Source organism: Gorilla gorilla, chromosome 10 (assembly GCF_029281585.2).
Source record: "Gorilla gorilla gorilla isolate KB3781 chromosome 10, NHGRI_mGorGor1-v2.1_pri, whole genome shotgun sequence".
In the NCBI taxonomy this organism is placed as follows: domain Eukaryota; kingdom Metazoa; phylum Chordata; class Mammalia; order Primates; family Hominidae; genus Gorilla; species Gorilla gorilla.
In genome coordinates, this window is record NC_073234.2 from 72,983,770 (window position 1) to 73,009,403 (window position 25,634).

General features: G+C 33.3%; 1 protein-coding gene across 2 annotated transcripts in view; it reads right to left on the minus strand.

Moving 5' to 3' along the window:
• CCDC91 (coiled-coil domain containing 91) overlaps window positions 1–25,634 on the minus strand; it is a 363,679-nt gene that overhangs the window by 247,501 nt on the left and 90,544 nt on the right. The gene's annotated exons all lie outside the window — the stretch shown is intronic.

Here is a 25,634-nt window from a genome sequence, read left to right on the forward strand (position 1 = left end):
TAGGCAAATTACAATAACTCTTCTAAGCCAAAGTTTGCTCTTGTGAAAATGGGGAAATAATAGGTAGCTCAAAATGATGTTATACAGCTTAAATGAGATGATGCATACCAACCACCTAGCTCAGTGACAGGTACATGCTAAACATTCAGTAAATGGAAGTTGTCACTGAAGTTATAAGTTGGCAACATTCAAAACAAGCTTTTCCAGAAATCTTTTCACACCTATCCCATTATTCACCCAAGCACAATATAATTCTAATTTTTCATTATCTGTTAAGATACTATAAGATTTCTAAGAAATAGTGACAAACCATTGCATAACAATATATGGGATACATTTAAAGCAGTGATTAGAAAGCAAACTTCATAGCCCTGAACACTTTAATTAAAAAACAATGAATTAAATTCCGAGCTCAAACTAAAAAAGAAACAAAAAAGAAAATTTAAAAAGTAGAATAAGGAAAATAATAAAGATACTGCATTCATTGAAGTAGATTAGTAAGAAAAAAGGGTACATATAACTAATCAAAATCCTGAATTTCAAATGAAAATTAAACAAAATAGTAACTAACAATAAAAGGGAAAGAACTCAAATATACAAAATTAAATGACAAGGAGAATATAGCTATTAAAACAGAAAAAATTAGTAAGCAATAAGGCTCTTCTACAGACTTCTAAGTAAATCAAAGCATTTAGAAAAATGAAAAAATTCCTAAAGAAATGTAGTTTCTAAAAGTTGATCTGATTAAATATTTTTTTCAACTTTTAAAAATAAATTTTCTTGTGAAAAAAATAGGCAACTACCCAACAAAGAAAGCATTAGGCTCAGATTATTTCAAGAGGATTTCTACCAAAAATTCAAACATTATACAAACCCAATATTCTAAAATTGAGAAGAACACTGAAAATGAAGGAAAACTTCATTAACACTACAATTAACATAACATTAATAGTAACACCTTATAAAGACATTAAAAATCAGAAAAATTCAAGATTTTCAGATTAGAGTATCACTTATAATGAAGTATAAGTTCTAAATAAAATATTTAAAAAATGAATCCAGCACCATATTAAAATGATATGTAATGAACCAATAGAACTTACTCCAGGAATGCAAGACTGGTTACCTATTACAGAATTCATTAATATAATAGTCCATATTAACAGAATTAAAAAAAATTATATGATTATCTCCAGACTCTGGAAATGCCTGTGATAAAACTGAACACCCATTTCAGTTAAAAACAATCAGAAAACAGAAACTGATGGACACTTTTTAAGAAAATAAAATGTATAAACCTCAGCCCTAAAGGCAGCAACTTAACTAATGGGAAAAGATTAAAGGTGTTTCCGTAAAGATGAGGAATAAGAAAAGGATGCCTACTAACTCTATATCTTTAAACACTGTACTAAAGGCACAAATCAATGCAATTCAACAAGAGAAATGAAATAGCACCATAAAAACAGAAAAAAGGTGAAAATAATTTCATGTTTCTATCATGAGAATACATATAAAATTAACTCATAATAAAAGCATTCAGAAGAGTAGCAGGATATAAACTTGACCAGCAGAAACCAATATAATTCATATGTAAAAACAATAACCATTTAGAGAATATAATGGTAAAGAAAATAAGTATTTTTCACTGCAACAAAGACACAATACAGTACTTAAGAATAAATTTAGCAAGAAGTGTGAGGAAAACTTTAAAACACTCCTGAAAGACAAAGAAATAGACCTAAACAAAGGTAAAGATATCTCTTGTAATAGGATAGAACATCTAAATATCATAAAAATCCCAGTCCTCTCTTAATTAATGTATAGGCTTAATACAATCCCAATAAGTTTTTTATAATGAAGTTAGATAAATGGGCATTAAATGTCACATTAAAAAAGTGAGCTTGAGAGAACAGAACAACCCTAAAAGAGAAAAGCTATATGAGGAATACCATTCCCTCTTATTAAAATATACTAAATTAAACTATATTAAAACATACTACTATTTATCAAAATTTGCTGTATTAAATTATGTTACACAATCTCTATAAATAAGATGGTATATTATTTGGCACAGCAATTAACAGATCAGAAGAACATATCAGAAAGTCCAAAAATAGATCCAAGTATGTGTGAAGCAAGTATGTGATAAAAGCAGCATTTCAAATCACTGAGTCAAAGATGGGCTTGTTAATAAATAGTGATAGAACAATTGATTAGTTGTTTGGAAAAAATGTATTAAATAAAATTAAACTCATATCATATCATACACAAAAAGAAACTCCAAAGAGGATCAGGGATCTAAACAGTTTAATAATGAGATCATATACCCTAGGAGAAAACATGAGTGAGTTCTTCTTTACCTTAGACATAAGAAAGGGCATTCTAACTATGGCTTGATTATAGATACAACACGAGGAAAGACTGACTAATTTCATCATAGAATATATTAAACGTTTTTTCTGTCAAAACAAATATAAAAACCAACTAACAACTTAGAAAAAAAACTAATATGTATAACATGTATCACAGATAAGGGCCAATATTCCTAATAAATAAAGAACATTTAAAACCTAGGGGGAAAAAAAGGTTGAGGGAATAAAAAATATCCATACAATGAGCAAAAGATGTGAACGATTTACCAAAATGAAAATATACAAAACGCCCTTAAATATATGAAAAGACAAAGATACATACATCTACTTATTTGCTGTAAAGGAAATGTATGAAGGATAAAGCCAAAAACAAACAGGACTGATAGTGGAAGATAGGCAGGAATGAGGTGGAAAGATAATAAATGAATGGCAAGAAATCTCTCTTCTCTGAATACAGGTTTTAATACAGTTCTCAACTTTTGGCACCATGTTAATGTTTCACATACTCAATAAAAGAAAAATGAAATCAACAGGCAGGGGAATGAGAAATCCTAAAACGGAATACAAAGAACAACAAATGAACTTGCAAATGAATAACCTGATCACATAACACAGTATGAGAGAGGGAGGGGTAAGAACTAACCCAAGTTACTTTGGGACATAGTATTTTGATTGAATGCCCTCAGTGTAAGAACAAAAAGAACACTAAATAAATACTGAGGAGAATAAGAAAAATGAGAAGGAAAAGGAAGAAAATGATAAAGCAAATGTGGTAAAATGTTAACCTTTGAAGAAAATGAAGGAAGGATATATGGGAATTATTTGTCCATTTCTTCAAGGTTTTCTGTAAGTCACAATAAAAGTAAAGAGGAAACAGCAAAGGGGAAATTATATAATAAAAAAGAAACAACACATCTCAAGAATTACTCACTAGAGGAAAAATAACTCGGTCTCCACAAAATCCTTCCCTAGACAAAACTGCTAAATAAAGAAAGACTTGCTACCACTAAAAATATATATCAGAAAGTTTCTACAGGTTACTGTTCACAACAGCAAACAAGTGGCAACAACCTAAATACTCACTGACATAAGATGGGTACCTGTGTTGTGGCATAATCAATTATTTATCAGTGAAAATAAAGAAACTACAGATATATGAAACAACATGACTGAATCTTAGAGACAAAATTTGGGTTAAAAATATAAATCCTGAAGATTTCAAACAGTATGAACCCATTTTTATAAAGCACATAAACAAGCAAAGCTCTTATTATATATATATATGTGCACAGAAGCACACACAATTTTTTGTTGTTGTTGTTGTTGTTGTTTTGTTTTTTTTGTTTTTTAACAAAATCAAGGAAATGCTAACATAAAATGGAGGACAGTGGTTCCTCTAGGGACAAAGGCAAAGGGATAGGATAGAAGAAAAATTATGAAATTGGTTAACACTCTAGTTCTTAAGTTAAATAGCAGATTCAGGTGTGTTATTTTTAAATACAACAAAGGAAAAATAAAAAAATAACTATACCTGCTTAAAAATATACTTCTAAAGACTTTTGTTTCAATATCCTACCTAATTGAAATAATCAACCCCCAGGAGTCACGTTAACCCCCAATCAAAGCATGCTGTGAGTTAACAGGATAGGAAAAGATCCAGCTTCAAAGTAAAGACTAATAGGGGCCAACTAGCTTTTGTGGGGAAAAAAAAAAAAAAAACTAAACAATCAGCAACAGACCAATAAACACAAAATTTGGAGATGCAAGCCTTTCTGGCATCCTGCTAATCAGACCAATAAGACATATGAAAAGTTGCATGTAAAGTGCTTACAATTCATAGGCACTATCAATTTATGAGGCATCAGAGGAATTTTCAGAAAGTTGTTGAATTTGATACTATGTTTACTAAGTGTTTCATAACCCAAATCCAATTTTTAATATAAAATGAGAAAACAAATGAATAGCATCTGTGAAAGAAAAGAGAGCATATTATTTCCCTCTAAGTGAGAACTAGATTTTTTTCAGTTAAACCTCTACAGTTTTTGCTATGCTACAATTCACATAGCTTCACCAATTTAAGGTGACTGCCCTATAACATTCAACCCTTAGAAGAAAATCTGTCCTGGTAAATATTGTCCACGTATATAGACACAAAATGTTATTTTATAGTAACGATGGTATACATGTTTTAAATGTGTGTGCTTAATAAATGGGAAATTGTAAACATAATTTTAAAATTACAAATTCTAGTATGTAAAATATAATTATCTTCTCACTTAGTCAAGGTGCAATTTTTAAAGTTTCAAAGTGCTTACAGTATTCTTTGGTCTATTAAAAATTGTGTAATGTCAGTCCTCATGCCCAAAATCTTTAAATGCAGGAAATCAGGTGTGCCCAACAACACCTACTTCCACAAAAACACAGCCAAAAATTTTAAGAGAAATCCATAAAATTTTGTTTCTTTGGATATGTTGTTTGTTTGCTTGCTTTTAATGCTTAAGCAGAGTATAGATACAATTTGCTTTATTTTAAATGTGAAATCCTTGGTGTTCTAAGATTTAGAGAATACAAAGTCAGCACAATATTCCTTCACAGCTACAAAGCAAATCAAAAGTGCAATGAATGGCAGTTCTTCATTTTTAACTTTGTGAGGGTAACTAGCAAGTCACTTGGACATATCATTTTTCATTGACAGATCTCTTCTAAAGCACAAAAAGCTAACTATGTCAAAACATGACACAGGTGAAGGAGTACCAAGTTTCCAAACAGTATGCAATTTTTTTTCCCAGTAATTCTGTTTGTGGTCATTTCTGTTTCATTTTACATAAACATAATAACTCTTATTAATTATAAATAAGAAATGGGTAAAAATAGCCATGCACTTTTACCTATACCCCCCCAAAAAATCAGTTTATCTGTTAATGATTAAAATAATTCAAGAAGAATATGCCAACAAAATAATGATTTTTATAACTTGTAACTCAGAAAATAGTTTTGATCTTTAATTTTCATTCAAACACCCTATTATCCAATGCAGGTCCTTGTTTTTATCCCATTCTTTCATCTTTTAGGTACATTAGAGGCTGGTGACTATCTGCTTTCATAAACTGTCATCTCACCTCTGATCCCCAAATGTATTTTCAGATCTATGTTGCTGAATCCACATCTTCCTATTCAATGCTCATTTCTGACACCTTTGAAAATCACTCATGTAGGGAAATCACTGTTATGAAAAAACAAAGAATTTGCAAGTGCTTATGGAGATCCAAATCACATATCTAAATATGAAGATGTTACTAAAAAAAAAACTGAAACTAAGTGTACACATTTCTTTTAAAATTTACAGAAAATGGTGAAAGTCAGTGTTTAGAAAATCCTTGTTTCTATCCAAGGAGGGTTACTCACAGGAAATGACCCTTGATATATAATGTATATGTTTATATATTATATGTATAGATATATAGATGTAATATAATGGATTTTAGGATGTATCTAAGACATCTAGGTTGGAAATTGAAGGAAAAATACATAATAGCTTTTAAAAGGCCAAGATGGAGGAACATAGGAAATAAAAATGATCACTTCCTTAATAAAATGATTACATCATTGATAAAATTTCTACCATTTTAGTTATTTTTAATTATTTTCTAGAGTTATTGGCATACTATAAACAAAGACTCCACCTCTACTCGCTTCTTTGAGGAATAACAGTGTTCCAGAGGGCTGTTTGGGTAACCCTGTATACTACAAATTGCAATAATCAAATTTCGGAATTCTGCAAATGACAAAAAAAACTGTTACCATTTCTAAAAGAGATGCAGAGGAAGAGACCTCGTAATCTTTTGCTAGCATAGTCAACATAAAATTATATAATATAAACACAAATATAAATATAACTTTTTGAATGGGAAAATTTAAAAAATAAAATTTAAAAAAATTTCATTCCCCACTGCTTCTTTAATATCACAGCAAGAAAATACCACAGAATCCAAAAATAAACAAAAATAGAAATAAACTAATGAAGTAAAATACAATAAAAAATGATATAAGGAGTCTAAACAGTTTGAAGAATATGGGAGGAATATTCCAAAATCATAGTATCTTTTATCCAAATTTACTGTCTAAAAATAAAAGCCTTTTTTCTTTTAACTCTTGCTCACACTGAGTGAACAAAATTCTAAGCAATTTCTGAAGTGCAAGAAAAAATTATATCACACGTTAAGCTAAAGTGATACATTTCGAACACATCATTTTAAAATGTTAAGTTCCTGCTGAGGTAGTTTTTGGCTCCTGAGTCTCTGGAAACTAGATCCTTAAGAAATTTTTTAAACTCATTAAAACATAATGACACACTTAAGAAAACAGTGCCTGTGTTCTTTATTGGACTCACTTATCTAATCACTTATTCAAAATACAATCGTAGAGTAGCACTATATTCAAGACACTATGTAATGTAAGATACAGAGCAATCCTTTACATTAGAAAACTTTACCCTGAGATTATCACATTGGTATTAAAATAATAAAAAATAAATAAATTATTATCTAAAGTACTTAGTTGTCAGATGTCATGGAACGACTTGCCATTGTTTGTAGTTTGATATCACTATTGCAACACTCCAAATAGCAAATGATTAAAATATTAGTGTGCTGTATATCAAAGGTGTTCAATAAATCAATCTAAAAATTTCATTTAGACATTTCTTGGAAATATTTTAAATATAAAAACATGATTTTCAAAGAAAAGATAAAATCTTGACTCACAGCGATAAAGCAGATATATATTAAAGATTTTATTCTACTCATACAATGAGGGAACCAGGCAAATGTTATAATCACTTCAAAGGAAAAATCATTTAAAATAGGACAAATTTATAGAGAGTGAACAAATATTGAAATAAATTGCAAATGGAGGTCCAACTGCTTTTTTTCTAAAGGTGCAGAGTCAATCAGAATTTCATGTCTATCAGTTCCTACAACATATGAAGAGCTGTAAATATAAAATAGCTCAAAGACAATGAACAGGGCTAGAATCAGATAACCCTGAAACTTGTGCTGAATGTAGACAATGAATAGTTTTCATTTTAAAATATCTTTTTTTACATGACTATTAATTCATTCTCACACTGCTATAAAGATACTACCTGAGACTGAGTAATGTATAAAGAAGCAGGTTTAGGTCAAGCGTAGTAGCTCAAACCTGTAATCCCAGCACTTTGGGAGGCGGAAGCAGGCGGATCACCTGAGGTCAGGAGTTCCAAACCAGCCTGGCCAACATGGCAAAACCCCATCTCTACTAAAAATCCAAAAATTAGTTGGGTGTAGTGGCACCTGCCTGTAATCCCAGCTACTCGGGAAGCTGAGGCAAGAGAATCGCTTGAACCCAGGAGATAGAGGTTGCAGTGAGCCGAAATCGTGCCACTGCACTCCAGCCTGGGCAACAAGAGTGAAATCCCATCTCAAAAAAAAAAAAAAGAGGAAGCAGGTTTAACTGACTCACAGTTCCACATGGCTGGGGATGCCTCAGGAAGCTTGCAATCACAGCAGATGGCAAAGGGGAAGCAGGCACCTTTTTCACAAGACAGAAGGAGAAAGAGAGCCAGAGAAGGGGAAGGGCGACACTTTCAAACCAGAAGATCCTGTGAGAACTCATTACCACAAGAACAGCATGTGGGGGGAACCACCTCCATAACCCAATCACCTCCCACCAGGTCCCTCCCTTGACATGGGGGGATTACAATTCGAGATGAGATTTGGATGGGGACACAGAGCCAAAGCCTATCAATGACCAAAAAGAACAGCTCAAATTTCTGTTAAGTGAAATGAAAAAAGCGGAGAGAACTGTCATTGACCTGGCACATACTCTGGTCGAGGTGCTGTGCAGTATTTTTGTGTGTGTGTCAACTTATTTCGTCCTCCCTATAACAACCATTTCATAAATGAAGAATCTAAGATTCTGAGTTTAATTATAAAGTACAAAATTTCACAAACTAGAAGACTGTCAAGTCACGAGCAGAGTTCATGTCTGTTTTACTCTAAATCTCAAGCTCATATTCTCCACTCCACAAGTACTAAAAATGCAAGTTAAAATCATGTTAAGATTTTGGGTGTGTGTGTGTTATTTTTCCAGTAGTTAAAAAAACAATGAAAAATACAGGCAAGGAGCCAGGCGCACTGCAGACAAAGAGGTGAGCACAGTGTCCCAGCTACTGGGAAGGCTGAGGTGGAAAGATGGTTTGAACCCAGGAGTTCGCAGCTGCAGTGAACTATGATCACATCATTGTACTCCAGCCTGGGTGGCAGACCAAGACCCCATCTCTTGGAATAAAAAAAAAAAATACAGACAAGGAAACAGAATACAGAGAACCAAACAGGAAAAGGATAAGTTAAAAAAGAGACAGAGAGATGAAAACTTCAAAAAGAATTTTAAGAAACTAATGTTTTCATAAAGTATATATTTAAATTGATACCAACAACAGTCTATCATTAAATGCCTAAAGAGAAAGCAAAACATGACTAGCTGGCATATATACAGTGATTTAACAATGCCAATTAAAAGAATAAAGTAAAAGCAACAGTCCTCAAATAAACTCTTAACTATATCCTACTGCCAGTAGAAAACAAGACTTAATGAAGTAAAACAGAACTACTTTAAAGTCCCCTTCTGCCCATCCAGTTAATTATAATAGGAAATCTAGTTACAGTATGTGAATATTAGCAAAATGAAACACAATTATTTGTTCTTTCTTCTCTTTCTTTGAACCTTCAACATAAAGCTTGCCACAATTTGCATTCATTTAAGCTACAAAGATTATTTTCAGTTCTCTTACTTCTATGTATGCTAGTTTTTCTTCAGTTGCAGATTTTATGTCTTATTCTCTGAATGAGCTTCTTCTGTTCTATTTTCTATCTATATGTCCAAGACACTCTTGCTGTTAATCTTTTTATAATGTATATTAATAATCTTTGACTTAATCACTATGTATTTTGAAATTAAAATCTTCTTTCTTTTCTTTGCCTGTTATTTAAATCATAAAATAGAAATATCTATGAAAAAGACTTTTAGCACCTTATTGACAGTTGTCAGATTACAAATATACCATTTGCCAGAAGCTGACTCAGCATCCTAAAATGACATAAACAGCCCCATAATAATTTCCAGAGTACACACAACATAAGTATTATTGTACATAAACAGAATTATTCACTTCAGAGTTTTGAGGGCTCTTCGCCCAAGTTTACATCTACAGTTTGAGAAGCATTGGGTACTATCCAAATAGAGTACTCTATTTAAGTATTAACAAAGGCAATGTATACGTCTACCTGACAATTTATATACTACATTCTTGTGGCTTTTATAAATTTGATAATCATAATAGTTTCAACAGCAGAAGACCAGCCTATTTTATATTAATATGGTGAAAATACTATTTATTAAAAAAAAAAAAACTTAGTCATCACACCAACATATACTTAGAGCTAGATACCTAAACACATGTGCCATCAACCCATAACAGGGACTCAAAAGCAAAATTTGAGCCTACTAAAGACTCCAACTCTCAACTCAATGTTAGGTGTCATTATCTCCTCTTTTCAAGCAGGTTAAAAGAAATAGCAGCTATTAGACACCTAAACTCTTAAATGACCTCCAAGAAATTTTATATGCCCAAATTTACAAGGAATACATAGTTTAAATAAAGTTCTATTGTTATTATATCCATTAAAGTTAATCAGCCATAAGGGTGAAATAAATTGAAAACGGTAGATTTTCATTTGTATTAGGTTGTTGCTAAAGTAACCAGTTTTTGCATTGTTGGAATTCGCTGTTTGATGTTGGAACACATTCTTAAATTAATGTGGTTATGTCATACATCATTTTAATGGGCATTTCTCACTTTATGTTCTTTTGCTGATGACATATTACTTGCTGTTTATTTTATGTTTATTTTAGACCATGGAAATGATGTTAGACAAAAAGCAAATATGAGCAATTTTCTTATTTTAGTTCAAAATGGGTCATAAAGCAGCAGAGACAACTCACAACATCAACAACACATTTGGCCAAGGAACTGCTAATAAACGTACAGTGCATTGGTGGTTCAAGAAGTTTTGCATAGGAGACAAGAGCCTTGAAGATGAAGATCACAGTGGCTGGCCATTGGAAGTTGACAACAACCAATTGAGAGCAATCATCAAGGCTGATCAACTATACAAGAGGTTGCCAAAGAACTCAACGTTGACCATTCTACAGTCATTTAGCATTTGAAGCAAACTGGAAAGGTGAAAAAGCTCAATAAGTGGGTGTCTCATGAGCTGAGCGAAAATCAAAAAAATCATCATTTTGAAGTGTCGTCTTCTCTTATTCTATGCAACAACAATGAATCATTTCTCAATCAGATTGTGACATGCAACAAAAAGTGGATTTTATATGACAACTGGCAACTACCAGCTCAGTAGGTAGACTGCAAAGAAGCTCCAAAGTACTTTCCAAAGCCAAACTTGCACCACAAAAAGTTCATGGTCACTGGTTGGTGGTCTGATGCTAGTATGATCCACAACAGCTTTCTGAATCTCAGCAAAACCACTACATCTGAGAAGCATGCTAGGCAAATCAATGAGATGCACTGAAAACTACAATGCCTGCAGCCAGCATTGGTCAACAGAAAGGGCCCAATTCTTGTCCATGACAATGCCTGACCACATGTTGCACAACCAATGCTTCAAAAGTTGAACGAATTGAGCCATGAAGTTTTGTCTCATCTGCTATATTTACCTGACCTCTTGCCAACCAACTACCGCTTTTTCAAGCATCTCAACAACTTTTTCAGGGAAAACATTTCCACAACCAGCAGGGTGCAGAAAATGCTTTCCAAGAGGTTACTGAATCCTGAAGCATGGATTTTTACACTACAGGAATAAACAACCTTGTTTCTTGTTGGCAAAAATGTGTTGATTGTAATGGTTCCTAATTTGCTTAATAAAGATGGTTCAAGCCTAGTTATAATGATTTAAAATTCATGGTCCAAAACAGAAATTACTTTTGCATCAACCTAACATTTTTTCAAAGTAAAAAAAACAAGGATATGGTGGTGAGGAAATACATTCATATAAAGAATGTTTTGCCACAAGAGTACAGTGAAATACCTAAGTTATACCTCTTGATAAACATAAAAAACTAAAATTTACAAAAAACTTAACATTTTAACCAGAAATACCAATGCTAAAATATAGTATACTTTTAAAAAACATATGAGTTGGGTATGAAGCCTCACAAACTAATCTTTAAGGTAAATATCAATCAGAAATTTAGAATATTCAGCATTTAACTCCCTAAAAAGTGATAATTTAACTATAATATGATCCTACATCTACAATGAACAAAATATAAAAAACAACTGGCTCCTACTGCATTGATGAAAGCTTTATTTGGACCAGCCACTACAAAAACACACTTAAGTACACAGACCAGTGACACTATTATAAAGCAACCACACAAACAAGTCTGCATAATAACCAGCTAACATCATGATGACAGAATCAAATCCACACATTTCAGTACTAAGCTTGAATGTAAATGGGCTAAATGCCTTAATTAAAAGGCACGGAGTGGCAAGCTGGATAAAGAACAAAGACCTAATGGTATGCTGCCTTCAAGAGACCCATCTCACATGTAATGACACCCATAGGCTCAAAATAAAGGGATGGAGAAAACTCTTAACAAGCAAACGGAAATCAGAAAAAAAGCAAGGATTACAATCCTTATGTCAGAAAAAAACAGACTTCAAACCAACAGAGATCCAAAAAGATAAGTAAGAGCATTATATAATAGCAAAGGGCTCAATTCAATAAGATGTATCTTAAATGTATATGCGACCAACACAGGAGCACCCAGATTCATAAAGCAAGGTCATAGGGACCTTCAAAGAGCCTTAGACTCCCACACAGTAATAGTGGGAGACTTCAAAACCCCACTGACAGAAATAGAGCATCAAAGCAAAAAAAATAACTAAGATATTCAGGGCCTAAACTCAGCACTGGATCAAATGGACCTGATAAGACAACTACAGAACTCTCCACCCAGGCCAGGTGCGGTGGCTCACGCCTGTAATCCCAGCACTTTGGGAGGCCAAGGCGGGTGGATCACAAGGTCAGGAGATCGAGACCATCCTGGCTAACACGGTGAAACCCCGTCTCTAATAAAAAATACAAAAAATTAGCCAGGCGTGGTGGCGGGCATCTGTAGTCCCAGCTACTCGGAAGGCTGAGGCAGGAGAATGGCATGAACGTGGGAGGCGGAGCTTGCAGTGAGCCGAGATCACGCCACTGCATTCCAGCCTGGGCAACAGAGTGAGACTCCGTTGTCAAAAAAAAAAAAAAAAAGAAAAGAAAAGAACTCTCCACCCCAAAACAGCAGAATACACATTCTTCTCATCGCTACAGGGCATGTATTCTGAAACTGACCACACAATCAAACATAAAATGCTCCTCAACAAATGCAAAAGAACTGAAATCGTAACAAACATTCTCTCAGACGTGAGTGCAATAAAAACAGAATTCAAAACTAAGAAAAAAGCTCAACACCATTCAAATACATGAAAATTGAATAACCTGCTCCTGAATAACTTTGGGTAAATAATGAAGAGAAGGCAGAAATCAAGAAGTTCTTTGAAACTAATGAGAACAAAGATACAACATACCAGAATCCCTGGGACACAGCTAAGACAGTGTTAAAAGGGAAATTTATAGCACTAAATGTCCACAAAAAGAAGTTAGAAAGATCTCAATTTAACAACCTAATATCACAATTAAGAGAACTAGAAAACCAAAAGCAAACCCACACCCAAGCTAGCAGAAGACAAGAAATAACCAAAATCAGAGCTGAACTCAAGGAGACTGGGACAAAAAAAAAAAAAAAATTCAAAAGATCAACGAATCTAACAGTTGGTTTTTTGAAAAACTGGTAAAATAGACCACTAGCTAGACAAATAAAGAAGAAAAAAAGTAATGATCCAAATAAACACAATTAGAAACAACAAAAGGGATATTATCACTGACCACACAGGAATACAAAGAACCATCAGAGAATATTATGAACACCTCCATGCATGCAAACTAGAAAATCTAGAAGAAATGGATAAATTCCTGGACACATACACCCTCCTAAGACTGAACCAGCAAGAAATTAAATTCCTGAACAGATCAATAACAAGCTCGCAAACTGAATCAATAATAAGTAGCCTACCAACCAATTAAAGCCCAGGACTAGACATAGCCACATCTGAATTCTACCAGATGTACAAAGAACAACTGGTACTATTCCTACTGAAACTATTCCAAAAAACTGAGGAAGAGGGACTTCACCCTAATTCATTCTATGAGGTCAACATCACCCTGATACTAAAACCTGTCAGATAGACAACGAAAAATAATTATTTCATGCCAATATCCTTGATGAACATCAATGCAAAAACACGTGTGGCAAACCAAATCCAGCAGCACATCAAAAACCTACAATCGAGGAGGCTTTATCCCTGGGATGCAAGGTTGGTTCAACATTCTTAAATTAATAAATATGATTCATCACCTATATAGAACTAAAGACAAAAAACACATGATTATCTCAATAGATGCAAAAAAAGGCTTTTGATAAAATTCAACATTTCTTCATGTTAAAAACTTTCAATAAACTAGGTATTGAAAGAACATGCCTCAAAATAATGAGACACATGACAAACCCACAGCCAACATCATACTGAATGGACAAAAGCTGAAAGCATTTCCCTTGAAATCCAGCAAAAGACAAGGATGCCCTTTCTCACCCCTCCTATTCGACATACTATTGGAAGTCCTGGACAGAGCAATCAGGAAAGAGAAAGAAATAAAGTACATCCAAATAAAAAGAAAGGAAGTCAAACTATTCCTGCTTGCAGACAACATGATTCTATATCTAGAAAACCCCATTGTGTCCACCCAAAAGCTCCTTAAGCCGATAACTTCAGTGAAGTCTTGGGATACAAAATATCAATATACAAAAATCACTAGCATTCCTATTACACCAACAACAGTCAAGCTGAGAGCAAAATTAGGAACATAATCTCATTCACAATTGCCACAAAAAGAATAAAATAACTAGGAACACAGCTAACCAAGGAGGTGAAAGACCTCTACAATGAGAAATACAAAACACTGCTCAAAGAAATCAGAGATAACACAAATAAATGGAAAAGCATTCCACACTCATGGATAGAAAGAATCAATATCATTAAAATGGCTGTACTGCCCAAAGTATTTCATATATTCAATGCTATTGCTATTCAACTATCAATGACATTCTTCACAGAACTAGAAAAACCTATTTGAAAATTCATATGGAACCAAAAAATAGCCAAAGCAATCCTAAGCAAAGAAAACAAAACTGGAGGCATTATGCTACCTGACTTCAAATTGTACTACAGGAGGACTACAGTAACCAAAACAGCATGCTATTGGTACAAAAACAGATCCACAGACTGATGGAACAGGAGAGAGACCTGAAAACTAAGGCCTGACACCTACAACATCACATTTTTCACAAAGCTGAGAGAAGCAAGCAATGGGGAAAGGACTCCCTATTCAATAAATAGTGCTGGGATAACTAGTTAGCCACATATAGAAGATTGAAACTGGACCCCTTCCTTACACTATATACAAAAATTAACATAAGAGTGGATTAAAGACTTAAATGTAAAACTCAAAACTATAAAATCTCTGGAAGACAACCTAGGCAATACCATTCTAGACACAGGAACAGGCAAAGTGTTCATGACAAACATGCCAAAAGCAATTGCAACAAAAGCAAAAACTGGCAAATGGGATCTAATTAAACTAAAGGGCTTCTGCACAGCAAAAGAAAGTATTAATACAATATACAGACAATCTACAGAATGGGAGAAAATATTTGCAAACTAGGTATCTGACAAAGATCTGATATCCAACATCTATAAGGAACTTATACAAATTTACAAGAGAAAAACAGCCCCATTAAAAAGTGAGCAAAGGACATGAACACTTTTTAAAAGAAGACATACATGCAGCCAACAAGTATATGAAAAAAAGCTGAACATCACTGATCACTAGAGAAATGCAAATCAAAACCAGAGTAAGATACTATTTCATACCAGTCATAATGGCTATTATTAAAAAGTCAAAAAAATAATAGATGCTGGCTAGGTTGCAGAGAAATAGAAACACTTATACACTGTTGGTGGGAGTATAAATTAGTTCAACCACTGTGGAAACGCTGTGTGGCAATTCCTTAAAGAGCTAAAAACAGAACTACTATATGACCCAGCAGTCCCCCCATTACTGGGGATATACCCAAAGAAATATAAATTGTTGTATCATAAAGACACATGCAAGTGTATGTTTACTGCAGCATTTCACAATAGCAAAGACATGGGATCAACCTAAATGGCCATCAATGGATGAACTGGATTTTAAAAATGTGTTATATGTACACCATGGAATACTATGCAGCCATAAAAAGGAATGAGATCATGTCCTTTGCAGGAACATGGATGGAGCTAAAGACCATTATTACCCTTAGCAAACTAATACAGAAACAGAAAGCCAAAAACTCTATGTTCTCACTTATAAGTGGGAGCTAAATCATGAGAACACATGGAGAGAAACAACAGACACTGGGGCCTACAGAAGGTGGAGGGTGGGAGGAGGGAGAAGATCAGGAAAAATAACTAATGGGCACTAGGCTTAATATCTGGGTGATGAAATAATCTGTACAACAAACCCCCATGGCACAGGTTTACTTATATAACAAAACTTCACACGTACCCTTGAACTTAAAATAAAAGTTTTTTAAAAAGAAGCTTTATTTTAATGTCTATGAAGGTATAACTTAGATAAGAAGAAAAAAACTTCTTTATTGGAAGTTTAAAATACCTTAAATATATACTTAGCTCTTTGTGTTCCCTTGACTCAAGCCACTTCCAAATAGAAAGCATACTGTAGAAAAAGAACTTGGATTTGAGAACTAGATTCACATCCCAGTTCTACATTAGAGCTCAGTACTCCAGGGTAGACACTGAGCCTTAGGTTCCTCATTTAAAAAATGAGCAGAACAACATTATTTTTCTTTTAAAAGTTTTATGATAAATAATTATAATGATGGGCGAATTGCTTTACGAAGTAAAATTATCAGAATAATCATCAAATAGGTGATCAAAACATAGATATGCAAAGTCTCCTAAATAAAGGAGAGCTAGCTATTCCCAAGCCATAAAGACTAAAATACAAAATATTAATTTATCCAGTTAATATATTTAGATAATAAGATCAATCAGAAAGATTGGTAAATCAGCCATAGAAACTTAAATAAAGGAAATAAATTTAAATAAAGAAACACAGATAAACACTGGCAGGATTCATCTAAGTATTATCCAGAGAAAAGGGCACCTAAGCCAACATTTTAAATTTTTCCCGTCCTATTGGCAAATTGCTGCAATATCATTAAACTCGATTTATTTAATTCTCTTTATTCCAATTCCAAGCTCATTATGTACCTTTTGATCATAATATGACTTAACATTTGTTCTTCATGTAGGGAGAGAATGGACCTTGAGTATTCCAGTCTCTGGCACAGAAATTTCTCCTTGTAAATTAACTTAACATTCAGGCTTCATATTTAAGTTTCATAAGCTTGGCTTGTCTCCGAGAGGTGGATTTATTCTCAATATAGTGATAAAATGAGATTAGTGAGTCTGCAAGATTCAGTTTCCAACCTTGAACAGGAGCAAATTCAACAAGAAAATAAATGTTCATCTCGAAAGCCCCTTCAGAGAAACTCTGAAAAACTTCTCACTTGGTTATGACATCCCAGTGTCTGCAAACGAGACAGCATATAGAAGAAACCTTAGATAACCATTTCAATCCTCTCCATTTTCACATTTTACATTTAATGAGTTCTAAAAAAAAATCAAGTATTGCCTAAATTATCCTGTCAAACATTAACAGATTAAGACTACAATGGACATTTTCTGATTCCTAAAAGCAGTGCTCTTTCCACCAACCCTCCATACTAGAATTCCGTTTAGAGAATATTCCTCAAAAAACGTTGAGTTCATACAAAGAGAGTTATGTTTCACATAGTAAAAACCTTACTTCATTAGAATGTTTGTAGGAGGAGACAGTTAATATACGCTATTTCACAGGTGGTAGTCCAACGACTAGGCAAAAAAAGAAAGAATATATCTCAGAGTAAACAGCCTATCTTTAATCCTCACTGTTGACCACGAATAGAATCATGCTACTTTCATCCCAACATATACAGTTCATTAAACCTAAGTAATATCTGGTCGTATTTAAGGAGATGGAGAAGGACTGGCTAACAATCACTATTTCTTTTTCTTTTTTTTTTTTTTTTGAGACCTAGTTTCACTCTTGTTGCCCAGGTTGGAGTGCAATGGCGCGATCTCGGCTCACCACAATTTCCGCCTCCTGGATTCAAGCAATTCTCCTGCCTCAGCCTTCCTGAGTAGCTGGGATTACAGGCATGTGCCACAACACCCGGCTAATTTTATATTTTTAGTAGAGACGGGGGTTCCTCATGTTGGTCAGGCTGGTCTCGAACTCCTGACCTCAGATGATCCGCCCACCTCAGCCTCCCAAAGTGCCGGGATTACAGGCATGAGCCACTATGCCCGGCCAACAATCACTATTTCTATAGATATGCATTAAATACAAAAAAGTATAATCACAAAGGGTAAAAGCAAAGGGTGCTAGACAGTCCAGAAAGCCTAATTTGCATTACACATCTTCAAAAGCTACCTGTGCGCACTAAAATTTTAGCAAGAAAACAAAGTTTATCAGTATTCCATATAACAAGAAGTACATGCCTAGAAAACTCCTTTTTTCCAATACTCCAATGGAAAAAAACCTACTCAATATAAAAAAAAAGAAGAAAGGCTGTATCATGAATGTTTACAATTAGAAAGAGTGCTATCCTTATATAAGAAACATTTTAGAAATTCCTGTTAAATATGCTACAAGAGAAATCTGATTTCAGAAGAACCAGACCATGTCAAACACACTCACTGCTGAAAAAGAATAGCATGCCTGGCAGGGACAAACATACCCCCACTAAATTCATTACTAACACAGATTGTGCATCCCTAATCCAAAACCCTGAAATCTAAAATAATCCAAAATTTGACACTTTTTGAGCATCCACATGATACCATAAATGGAAAATTCTGCACTTGATCCCATATGACAGGTTGCAGTCAAAATTTCATTTCATATTTAAAAAATCTTTAAAATATTGTATAAAATTACATTCAGGCTATATGTATAAGCTATACATAAAACATAAATTTCATGTTTACACTTGGGTCTCATCCCCAAGAAATACTATATATATGCAAATATTCCAAAATCCAAAAAACTCTATCATCTGCAAAACTTCCAGTCTCAAGCATTTTGGGTAAGGGATACTCAACCTTTACACAACCATTAACTTTCATGAAACAAAAAAATGTGCCACTGCTATACACCAATAATGACCAAGCTAAGAATCAAATCAAGAACTCAATCCCATTTAAAACAGCTGCAAAATAAATAAAATACCTAAGAATATACTTAACCAAGGAAATGAAACATCTACACAGGAACAACAAAAGACTGATGAAAGAAATCATAGATGATACAAGCAAATGGAAAAACATACCATGTTCATGGATAGGAAGAATCAATATTATGAAAATGACCATGCTCCCCAAAGCAATCTACAGATATAATGCAATTCCTATCAAAATACCAACATCATTTTTCACAGAACTAAAAAAAAAAAAAAATCCTAAAATTCATATGGAACCAAAAAAAAAGCTCAAAGAAACAAATCCAAAGCAAAAGGGAAAAATCTGAAGGTATCACATTACCTGACTTCAAATTATACTACAAGGCTATAGTAACCAAAACAGCATGGAACTGGTACAAAAGTAGACACATAGGCCAATAGAACAGAATGGAGAACCTAGAAATACAGCCAAGTACCTACAACCAACTGATCTTTAACAAAGCAGATAAAAATATAAATTTGGGAAAGGACACCATACTATTAAATAAATAGTACTGGGAAAATTGGATAACCACATGTAGAAGAATAAAACTGGATCGCTATCTCTCACCATATGTAAAAACTAACCCAAGATGTATTAAAGACTTAAATCTATGACCTGAAACCATAAAAATTCTAGGAGAAAACCTAAGAAAAATGCTTCTGGACATTGGCCTAGGCAGAGAATTTATGACTAAGATCCCAAATGCAAATGCAGTAAAAACAAAAATAAATAAATTGAACCTCATTAAACTACCTTTATGAAAATAGTATGGAGTTTTCTCAAGGAACTAAAAGTAGATCTACCATTTGATCCAGCAATCACACTAGAGGATATCTACCCAAATGAAAAGGAATCATTACATCAAAAAGACATCTGCAGGTGTATGTTTATCACAGCACAATTCACAAATGCAAAGATAAAGAATCAATCTAAGTGCCTATCAACCAACAAGTGCATAAAGAAAATGTGGTATATATACACCATGGAATACCACTCAGCCATATAAAAGAATGAAATATTGTCTTTTGCAACAACTTGGATGGAACTGGAGGCCATTATCTAAGTGAAGTAACTCAGGAACAAAAGAACAAATACTACATGTTCTCACTTGTAAGTGGTAGCTAAGCTGTGGGTATGCAAAAGCACACAGAGTAGTCAGCTTCTATAATAAATAGCATCATTATCCCCCAATGCTCCTTAAATCATCTTAATTAGATTTAACTTGGAGTAAAAAAATGTTTTGTATTGGTAGGATGGTGGAAATTATCGAAGGTAAGAAAAATAAAAAGCATTACCAACTTAATGGTAGTACGTGAGGCTGTATTTTATTCATTGTAAATATTCTGAGTAAAGTTCATTTTCATTCTTTTAGTTATCCTTTTTGTCTTTTACCTGAGATATATGCACATTTCTACCTTTAAGTTATGATATTCAGAAGGCTCCTTTATCTTTTAAAATATCTTTTCAATCAATATTTCAATTCAACAGTTTACAAGTCTTTTCTATACATGCACAGATAAGAGAAATAGGAGAAATATTCAAACAGATTTTCGCACTGTTAACATTAAATCCAAGGTACTATGGGATAAGTCAAACCAAAAAAGTATGTCCTTTCAGCAACAATGGTCAGCAAGTTTCTGAAAACTTACAAAACTGCAAAAACAGAAACAAGATCAAAAGACTGGGTTAAAATCATTCCCTTTTAATTATGTCAGCTACTTTCTATACACTACTCTAACAACACTGTTGCTAATGGCAGACTAAGGAAAAATAATAATTATTATAGCAAAACCTATACTTAAATAGATTCAGAGAAACATACACATACACAAAAGAAAATAAGAATACTGTGATAGCCTTTTGAAATATCAACTTGGATAAGCTAGTAATGAAACACTAATCTAGATGTTGCTGTGAAGGTATTTTGTATGTGATTAAAGTCCATAATAAGTTTACTTTAAGTAAGAGATTACCCTAGATAATTATGGCCTGATTCAATCATTTGAAGGGTCTTAAAAGCAGAGTTGAGACTTCCCTAGTAAAGGAGAAATTCTGTGTGTGGACTGCAGTTTCAACCTGTGCCTATGGGTTCTAACCCGCCCTTCCTGATGGAACATCCTATGAATTTCAGACTTGTCTAGTCAGCTCCACACTCATGTAAGCTAACTATTTATAACATGTATCTCCTACTGGGTCTGCTTCTCTGGTTGAACCATGACTGATACAAATACCACGTCCATACAACAATGATACTGAAATATTTCCTAAAATTGCTTAATGAATAAAAACTTCCAAATTTATTAAGACCAAATAGCATTAAGACCAAATAGACTATTGCCAAAAAACATATCAATGCTTCAAACACTTTCTAGAAAAAGTAATTGATAAATGAAGACATACAGAGATGGAAAAAAATGGACAGTACAAGTCTCAAACAGAAAGCCATATTGCATAGGATATCTTTTTATTTATTTATTTTTTTAGACAGAATCTCATTCTGTCACCAAAGACAGAATAAAATGGTACAATCATGGCTGACTGCAGTCTCCAACTCCTGAGCTCAAGTGATCATCTCACCTCAGACTTAAAAGTAGCTGGGACTACAGGCAGTAGCTGGGACTACAGATGCATGCCACCATACCTGGCTTTTTTTTTTTTTTTTTTAAGAAATGCGGTCTCACTATGTTGCACCGGTTGGTCTTGAGCTCCTGGCCCCAAGTGATCTTCTTGCCTCAGCCTCCCAAAGTGCTGAGATTACAAGTATGAGCCACTGCATTAGGTTGCACAGTATATCTCAATAAAAGGTTTAGTAACTCACTAATCATTAATTAGCAATTATCTTTAATAGAAGGGTATTTACAAAGGTATACAAATCATTTACCTATATGTTCTTCTAATCCAAGATCTAATCCATCACCATTATAGACATATAGACCATAAAAAGAATTATATATTATATATTACTCATTCAACAGAAATGACAACTACAGTAAGATCAGTTATTACCTCATAGACAGAATGTTTTTACAGCTAGTGTCATGTTGTAAATGCAGTATTTCAGACTGAATTAAACCATAAAACACATATTCAGATGGTAAATCCAAACATCAGAGATGTATACAGGAAAAAAAAGTGAAAGACCAATAAGAAATAGTTACAAGAGTAGAAGAATTTGAAAGTAATATACAAAAATAATTTTTTCTCTTCACATATAAAACATAAAAGATTTATTCAACTGTATAAGATTATTAAAAAGTTCTACTAAAATCTTATAGTATTATCAAAATACAAGCATGACTGCTAGTCTAGTTTAAATAGATCAAATATAGGAGAAAAGAATTGTGTACTTTCTGTTCTAGTCTGTACACTGACTTTTTAAAAGGTGACACTCTGCTCATATCAGAGTGCCTTTGAGACAAATTTTTAAAAAGAATCAAATACATTTGGAGATTTAATTCCATTTCCTCTGTTTATATTCTCAACTACTCAAATGAAGGAGGCAGATAAATATGAGCTATATCTAAAATAGTAGATATGATGTTATCATATTTTAGACCACACCTGACTGCATAAACAAGTGTATGACTGAACACTGCATCGTATATATACACAGAGATATTACAAAGAAAATATATTGTTTTTTAATCTGTCCAGCACCATGAGAATATGCTTTATAGAAAGAAAAATAAAGTTTCTAGCATTTTTTCATGTAATATTCTATTAATTCAACCAAAACTTATAATGTGCTAGTACAAAAAAAAAGGGTTTAGTGGAATAGACAAACTACCCTAGAAATTTCAAGTGGAAAGATTTAATACACGGAAATTTCTAATTACAAAACCATAATTGAAAGAGCTGGAGGACCAGAAATTGAGTCAGGAAAGTGAGGAGTGGGATCAGCAGCTTTCCATTTACTCTCCCACCAAAGTGATTCAGAACCAGAAAGGAGCTGGTGCCTCCCTTCCCAGGGTCAGGAAATGCATGGTTTAATTCAGTGGAATATTTGTTTTGTGCATCAAAATCTAGGCCAGTGAGTCTTCACCTTAAGAATAGATTGCTCTGAGAATCTAAAAGAAGTTATGAACTTCTCTCCTAGGAAAGTCTATATATTTATACATGCATGACTTCTGTACTTAACTTGAGGGGTCTCATAAGATGCTATTTCAAAGTTTTATTAAAGAGGATACAAATATAAACAAGATAGTTTCCCAATCCTAAAGCTCACATTCTAGAAAAGATACAGAGACAAACTTTTATATCACATAAAAGATTTGGAAGATTAAAATACAAGTACAGTGAAGAAAAGGATTACATCATATTTAAAAAAAAAAGACTTCACAAAACTAATGATCCTAAGGTAAGCTTAATATATGACACAGAGCTTGCAAGAGAGGAAAGGTAAGAAAAAGAGGAAAATGAGTATTTAAACAGCACCATATCAAGCATATATACACATTTAATCTTTAATAGTATATATTATCATTTTAATCATATATACATAATTAACTATTGTATATATTAATATACCTGTATATAAGTTATATAATATGTATGCATGTATATGTGCATATTCACACTTGATTTTCACAATACTTTTTTAAAGTATATATTATTACCATTTTACAAATAAAGAAACAGGTACTTGAAAGGCTAATTAAGTTGACCAAGGTTACATAGCTATTAATGGTGAAGCCAGGATTCATATCCAAGTCTGTATAATTCTTACTAGGACTTTCCAGGCAAAGAGAACAGCACATTAAAAGCTACAGAGTCATGAAACCACAGGATGTGTTTAGGGAACAGCAAGTACTTCAATATAATTGAAAAGTAAAGAGTTCAAAAGGAACATGATGATTACAGACACTCCAGTCCTAACTATACTGAATAAACAAAAAGACTTGAGAAAGACTTATACAGGTAGTTATCTGGCTTATGCTCCTAGATGAACAGTGATTTTATTAAGTGCGAAAAGAAATAATAGTTCAAGTGTGGAACAGTAAAAGGGGAGATATGTTTTAGAGATGCTGACTTTAAGTTACATATTGATCAAGGCAGGAAGGCTCCAAAGAAGGGTCAAGAATGATGGCATAAATCTGGATATCTTCAATTAAAAGATTTCATCAAAGTGAAAATATAAAAGGGTCAAGGACAAAACCCTAAAAACAATTGTTTAGAGGAAGGGAGAGAGAAGATAAGTAAAGAAGTCAAAAGGGAAGATCAGAATAGTAGGAAAGAACCAGGGGTATGCAGTGTCATGACTGACAATGAAAAAGAGACTAGCTAACAGTATAAAATGCCACAGATGAAACTAAACAGTAATTAATGAAAAAGAACAGTCACTTCAAAATTTGGGATTAGGCAGGCTAGAGGACTGACAGAAAAGCTCAGTAGAGAAAGAGCCATTTAAACTGGGCTATGAAGGAAGAGTGTGATCTGAACATGCAGAGATGGAGAAAATGTTTTAGCTGAATAGCACAACCAGAACAAAGAACCAGAAGTAGGAACAAATTGCAAATATGTGCCGGGAGGTACAAAGTAATTTTCAGTTTTACTGGGCCACTAGTATGACAAGGATAACAGTGAATGAAAAGTCTACAGTCTGGCTACTACCAGATACTACTACAAAGGCCCTTGAAAGAGAGACAAAAGAACTTACGGTAGTTCTAAACTAACTACTATGTAAAGATGACTATATAAAAATTATTTTGGAAACCATGTATAGAATGAATTACAAGGCAAAGAAACCAGTTAAATTGGTATTATAATAGCCCAGATGAGATGTTAAATCTGACCTACTTGATCAAAGTGAAAAAAAGGAGGAGGGTTGATGCAAGAAATAGAAAAAAATTGACTACAGGTTGAGTACTCCTTACTCAAAATGCTTGAGACCAGAAGTATTCAGATTTCAGAATATTTACCATCCCAAATTTGACAGTCCCAAATCCAAAATTCTCTAATAAGCATTTGCTTTCAGCATCATGTAAGTTTTGGATTTTGGAGCATTTCACAGTTTGGATTTTTGGATTTGGGATGTTCAACCTATAATAGTACTTACCAAATGCAGTTGTATTCAGTTTTTGCTAAAAGTTAACTAACTGAATTAGCTAAAAGTCAATATAATTTTAAAATAAAGAACATCTGACATACCAAAAATTTATTATCCTCATCAAAGAAAAAACCCAAACTGTAATTTAATTGAGGTAGTACCTATAGAATTCATAATGAGTATTAGAAATTCCCTTTGTGACAATGTCATTTATAAATCTCTAAAATGTTCAATACTATGAAGAAGGTCAGTTTTGGGGTTATTGTTATAAAAACATATTTGAACCCAGGCTTTTTCAGTTCTAAGACATTTGTTAATTTTAACGTCTACTCTGCGTGATCTTACAGAGAAATATTTAACATTACTTACCAAACTTGTAAATATATCACTGTAAGTTATAAGCTTATGAAATATGGCTTCAATTAGCCTTTAGGAAAACTGATACCATATCTCTGAAATTTCATTTCCCATAAGTCTTAGCAGGTAAGCAAAACATAATTAAAAATTTAATACCTAATACAAACAGCTGAAATTTCTCTAAATTACACACATAACTGTATATAAACCTTTAAAAATATACATATAATTTTCAACAGATGAACAC